Below are 6,911 nucleotides of genomic sequence, written 5' to 3'. Positions count from 1 at the left end.
AAAAAAAAAAAAAAAAAAAACCACAACAATCTTGGTAAAGAATCAGGAACAGTGAGCCAGAAAAGTAGGTTTCAGTCGCAGTCCTGGTACCAAGTATTTGTGTTAGCTCAAGTTGTCTGGATCATAATTTATTACTAGTCACGTGGGGCAAAAATTCCTATCTCAGAGAGCATCTTGAAGACACAGCAAGATAATAGGTGTGAAATTGTCCCCCAGGCCCTTGTGTCTGCAACATCATTGTTGATTCTGAAAGAATCATTTTCATGTTGCTGATTGAATTACAGGAAATGCATCTGAGACGAATCTTATCTAGAGGTTGGAAATGACAGTCAAATCATTCTCCTAGATTTGTTTCTAGAAATAAAAAGAGAACTTAGCAAATATTAATGCACTAAATAATAAGATGCCACATCGCTGCTGTAGTACAGGGAGGTTCAAGGGAAGTGATCTCTAGTATAAAGATAAAAAGATCATCACAACAGGATAGAGGGTAAGTTATTAGAATCACAGGTGGAGAAGTATATAACACTTTATTAAGTGTCATTGCACATATTCTCTCCCTCAGCCATAGAAGCAACACAGAATTGTGCAAGGCATGACTTGGAGTTGTGGTGGTTTGCCACGTTCTCTTTCACCAGAAAGTAACAATCTAATTGTGGCATTTGAAACAGTCTTGGATTGCCCAGCGTGCCTAGCTGATGCGACTGACTCATTTCTCTATCTCCTTACACAGCAGAGGTGACTTTCAGCGAAGTTTCAACAGTGCTGCAGGCTGGGATGGTATGGAATCAATGCTGGGTGCTTTGGATGGTCTCCTTATCGACACATTCCCAGAGACCAGAGATTCCAGGAAAAGCCTGGGGAGGGTGTGAGGTGGCAGCTGTGGTCAGCTTGCCTGGGAAGAAAAGCACCCCTCAGATGTGCTGTCTGCTGCCCTCTGGCAGCTGAGCGTGTTGGGGTGACCCCGAGTGTGGGCGTGCAGGGGGCATTCATTACTCTTGATCCACAGGCGCAGTCAGATTGGCTACTGTCACGTATGCTATTTGGGGCTCTTTCCCTGATTAGTCAGCTGGGTCGACTAGGGGACAAAGCAGAGTATTCATCAGGCCAGTGTGGTCCGTGGAGGAGCCAGTCAGCATGGGTGCTGGCTAGGAGTGCAGGCCCCGAGCCCACGCTGGAACTACTGAGGCAGGCTTGCTGGGCAAGTTCTGCAGGTGATTCAAATGCAACGCAAAGTTGCCTGCATGCTCTGTCTGGGGCAACGGAAAGGATTAGATCCCCTCCCCCAGGCCTTTGGGAAGTATTTCACAATGCGGTGCTCTCTCTGAGTGTTCGGCAAAGCAGAGGAAGGGAGGTCGGGAGTGAGAGGAGGAAACAGTTTCAGATAGGTCCGTGGCTCTCAAGCAGGAGTGTACGTACCTGGAGGGCTCACGGACACCCAGCTGCTGGGTCCCCATCTCTGTGCTTCCTAGCGTGGCCCTGGGTGTGGCCCCAGTGCCCTGAAGTTCTCACGAGGGGCCGCACTCTGAGAATCACTGTCTCGTAGAAACATGAAACTACTGACTCACGTTCTCTTAATGTTGGGATTGAGGAGCAAATTCTACCCAGTAAATGTGATGTCCATTAAATAATTCATGCAGGATCGTGGTCTTGCCATGCTGGGGCAATGGCTGTCAGAAAAAGAGGAATCGGAGAAGCAGGAAAGGGAGGTTAGAGAGAGTCAAAGGTGCGTGGAATCAGCGGTGGCGAGGGAAAGCATCTCCACAAGTGAAAGGAAAAAACAGGAAAGCAAACACACAACGTCAGAAAAGTTCGCCAGGGCAGGGTGGCTTCGTGCTCTGGGTGGAGGAAAGGGTGAAGGACACCTTGGGGGACCCCTGCCCTGGGGAAGCCAAACCCGCTGTCTATGCTTTGGAAGCCAGGGGCTCCCTGGATTCTGCTTACAGATCAACTATGCTAACTCCTAAATCTTTAAGTAATGGGTTAAATCACCTAGCTTCCCACCTTAAAAAGCAAAATGTCTGGATAGTGCCACAAGTTCTACCAATTAGCATAGTGAATAGTAGGTATTTTTATATGCATTGTATTTTTCTGTAAGCTTTTATAATAAAAGTGATTTCATCTGAACATTTAAATTTAAATAATACATTTGCTTTTCATCAGGCCTTTAAATTTATATAGACTTTTATTTACAGAAAGGAGATTGGAGTGACCATATTTTCAATAAAAATCCATTTCTTTGAATATGGATATGTAATGAAGGCTCATATTTAGTGTTGGTTTTATTGGCTCTTTGAAAACATGCATTGAAAAAGGACTCATTACTGACCCCATACATCTCAATAGTGCTCTGTAATTTCAATTAGTTTATAGCAACTTTATTAGTAGTTTTATTGAGATGTAAATACCATTTCATATAATTTACTATGGAAAAGTGCATAATTTAATGATTTTAGTATCTTTGTTGGTATGTGCAACCATCCCTGGAGTTACTTTTTAGAACATGGATATTTTGTCATCTCCAAAAGAAAGCCTGTGCTCCTTAACACCCCCATCTTATCCTCCACCCTGCTGTCCTAAACAACCGCCCATCCCCTCCAGGTCCCTTATGCTGCCTACTTATGGATGCTTTATGTGAACAGAATCCTGTGATATATGTTCTGTTGCGACTGGCTTCTTTCATTCAGCACATTTCTCTTTTTATTATTTTTTAAAATTTTTATCATAGTTTTAGATCTACAGGAAAGTTGAGAATTCCGAGCTAGTATTTTGAGTGTTCCGATGACCCCGCCCCCCGTTTTTTCCTGTTGTTAATGACTGATATGAGTATGGTACATTTCTCCCAGTCGATACAGATCAGAACCAATACTGACACATCGTTATTAACTAACACATCGTTATTAACTAAAGTCTACACTTTATTCATATTTCCTTAGATTTTACCTGAGGTCCTCTTTCTTTGATATCACCTTACATTTACTTGTCTCAGATTTCTCTTGGCTGTGGCATTAAAAAAACAAAAAACTTTCTCTATATTATTTTTGGTTTTTAAATTTATTTTTAAATGACAAAAATCGTATCTATTTCTGGCATACATCGTGATCAATAGTTTGATAGTGTGATGTGGCTAAAGGGCGATAGTGAACACTTGTAACACCTCAAATGCTTCAATTTCCGGTGATAAGGACACTTAGAATAACTCTCCAGTACATAAAACGCGTTATTTCTATAGCCACCCTGTCAAACAGCATTGGCAAGAGACTTTTTTAAATCAGTGACTGTGTTTTGTGCTAAAATAACTTGGATGTATATCTTGAACAAAGGAATGCTTTGGATACTTTGTTTCTTTATCGGCCTCCGAGTCAGACGCCAGCAAATTGGAAAGACAGAACTATCAGGAAGGCGGGAGCTATGTCACTTAGAGGCTGTATAATTTAATCAAATAAAACACGGGACTAGTGAAGAAGATGCATGATCTTCCAAGCTGAATGCTTTTGTCTCGGCGTAGTCACCTCTGGGGTTGAGCTGAGGGCTGGAGCCGCAATGTCCCGGATTTCAGATGCGCTGCTTGCTTGCTTGCTTGCTTGCTTGTTCCCGGTGATTTAAACCAGGGCTTTCACCCCTTCATCCACAGCCCTCTGCATTTTTCGAGACAGGGCCTCGCTACGTCTCTAAAGGAACTCGCAGTCCTTCTGCCTCGGCCTCGCATCCTGCTGTTTTGGTGGTGGACTCCCGGGGGCTTTGCGTGGTTGGTAGCCCTCGCTCCACCCCCGCCATGATGGTAAACGGAGGCCCGCACGGTTCCTGCGGAGGTGGCAGCCGCTCAGCCGGCACCAGTGACTAGGGCGTGGTGACCGTAAGGGCGACCCACACCGGGTCCTGGAAGTGACGTCCAGCGGCTCAGCTTTGGGCCAGTCTGAGCTGAGCCAGAGTGCTGGAAATTGACGGAGCTGGGGGCCTGAAGGTCTCAAAGGAGGCCGCCCGCCATTCATCAGGTCTCCCTGTGGGCTTGCATTTGGCTCTCAGCCCTGTCACCCACGTTGGCCGGGACCTCGGAAAATGGCTCTGTCCTCAATTCCCTCATCTCATAAGTGGCTACTGGATCCAACGGTCCAAAGACACTTTTTAGCCCTAACGTGGGTATTTCACAAACACTATTCAATCAAGTCATGCCACCAATTGAGCCCACAGGCTTTTAACTTTTCACAGCATAAACTGAAACGCGTCACAAAAGAAAAAAACTATCAAGTGAATAATCCAATATAAATATTTTCAGTGTCTTATTTTATTAGAAATAATGTAAGCAAAAGCCAAAAAGAGTAACACAATTCTCTTCCATATTCTTTTTTCTGTGAAGTAGTTGGCAAATGTAAATAAAATATTATATATGTATGTATATATATATATATATATATGTATGTATGTATATTTTTTAAGTAAATGGGAAAAGCTCTTCATAAAAAGAATACCTACTTTCAGGCTGAAGTATTTTTATGTCAGTTTTGTCCTCAGCGGGTTCAATTTTGCTTTCTAGCCAGTCCTTTGCTAGGGTTGGTAATAGAAGTCTGGAAAGCTCTATAAATGTGATGCTGGTGGGTATGGCTGAAATAATGGAGCTCTTAATCACTGCCTGTGAGCAGGCAGAGGGAGAAAGCTCTTCCAGTATTTGACAATATGGAAAATTCCTGGAGGAGAAACAAGTGTTTTGGGGATATTGGCTGAGTATGTCACCTTTGCCCTTTAGCCAGTAGTATGGCAGTTTCTGTGAGAAGGGGTTTGTCGAAAAGTTGCTCTAAACAGGTGCACCTGTACGGTAGCAATTATTGCATGATGCATTGCTCCACGCTTGTTAGGGTTACTAAGATAACAGCACTTTGTTATTTAGTATGGATTTTCCTAATTGCAAAGCACCTTATGATTTATTATGTGGTCTATGATTAGATGAGGCTGAACCAATCAATATCTTATTAATTACGAGTTGCTGTTTTACATCCACTCTACCAATATCTGAATTCAAAAGTTGTTATCTCAGCTAGCAGTCAACATTGTATACATTTTTCAGAAATACAAAAAGCTCATTTCATCGAAAGAGGAAGCCATTATGCCAAGAAAAATTGGATGCAATTTATTCAGGAGCAGACAGATTACTCTGTGTTAAAGAGAAAATCATTCGATTTGTTGATCATAGCCTGTTCTCGAATATCAAGGGGAAGAAACTGTGAGGTCAGCATTAGCCAGCAGAACATAATATCTCACAGAAATTCCTATGGCTGACTTTTCCTGAAGACGTCATAATTCAAGCGAATGCCAAAGGTTTCATGTTGATGACATCGAAAGTTTGGTGTAGTAGGGTTTGTGGTAATCGGGGTACCAGGTGCAGCTGGGCACACGCATTCGGGTGCTTATTTAGATTGATGCCTTATTAGATGAGAGCAATTTGAATTTTGGGATTCTTAAAACAAGTCGCTAGCAAGGCAAGTCCTTCCGCCTAATGAGGCCCATAAGAGTGAACAGAATTAAAGCAGGATACGGCCTTCATCATCCTGCGGTTGGACCTGGCCTTGCCAACCTTTCCTCCTGCCCCAAGCTAGGCCCCTGACCCGTGCCCATCTGTGCGGCCAGGATTTGGGTCTCCCCTTCCAAAATCCAGGAAATTTGCTGTTACATTCCTGTGTGAGTAAATGACTGTTTCACTTGGAGACACAAGGAAGAGGAAGAGGCAGGAGAGTCTCTGAACTCTAATGATCATTTCTTCAGAGGGCAATGTCTTCCTGGAAGTTGATCTGGAATTAGATCCCCAAATGGATGGGAAGTACTGAATGACTCAGCTAAGATGTCTTCTGGGTAGGAAGGGAAGGTTCTGGAGAGGTCATTGAAGTCCTTGCCATGCTTAGTGAAGATGATTCCAGTTTACCTAGGAATAGAAAGCCCAATAAGTCAGCCAAGCTGACTGCTGTGTCCAGCAGAATCACGGTTCAGATTAACACCTATCTTCTCCAAGTAATTTTCGCAGGCCTTCCTGTTTCTTCGCCTGAAGAACATCTAAGAAGCAACACAGCCACCACCTCCTTGTTTATGGGAAGGAAATGCAGATGGCACAAGTGTAGCCCAGGCTCTGAAGATGGTGGAATGCTCACGAGCTGCTTGGAAGGTCTGTTTCTGTGCTCGGAGACATCGCACTCTGGGGAGGACGCTCTGGGAGTTCTCGCTCCTCCAGAGGCCTGCATTCCATCCATGCCCAAGCTCCAGCAACAGAACTGAGTGAAGGGACATTGAGTCTGGGCAATGGACCATGTGCCCCAGAGGCCAGGAAGAAAGTGTGGGGAGTTGTGGCAACCAGAGCGGATGGAAACTGCCAGGATCCAGAGGGCACAGCTGCTTGTGAAGCGGCCAGCTCAGACTTACCATGGATTTCCCATCTCCTGGAAGAAGCTGGTGTAGGGGAGAAGGACTTCTCTTTGTCCCTCTTGGGGTTTGTGTCTGAGTCTTTGTGTTGATCAGCTTTTCTTCACTGTAACAAAATACCCGAGGGGGAAAATCCCAAAGAAGGAAAGACTGATTTTAGTTTATGGTTGGAGAAGTATAAGTGCACAGTCATGGCTTCATTGTGTTTAGGCTCCTGATTAGGCACTGGAAAGCTGCTCATCTCATGGCAGTGAGGAAGCGGGGGTGGAGAGGGAGACAGAGAGAGAGAGAGAGAGGGATTGATCGTGTGCGTGTCGTTCTGGGACCACAGATATTCCCAGATCGTAGCCCCATGATCCACTCCCTTCGACTCAGCCCCACCCCTGTTTCTGTCACCTCCCAATGATGACATTAAATTATGACCTCACCAGTGGATGAATCCTCTGATGAAGTCAGAGCCCTTATGATCTGATGACTTCCTGAAAGCTCATCAGCTGGCATCTGAG

Source organism: Fukomys damarensis, unplaced genomic scaffold, assembly GCF_012274545.1.
Source record: "Fukomys damarensis isolate Sample0158 unplaced genomic scaffold, DMR_v1.0_HiC HiC_scaffold_37, whole genome shotgun sequence".
Lineage (NCBI taxonomy): Eukaryota > Metazoa > Chordata > Mammalia > Rodentia > Bathyergidae > Fukomys > Fukomys damarensis.
This window is presented reverse-complemented; position numbering follows the sequence as displayed.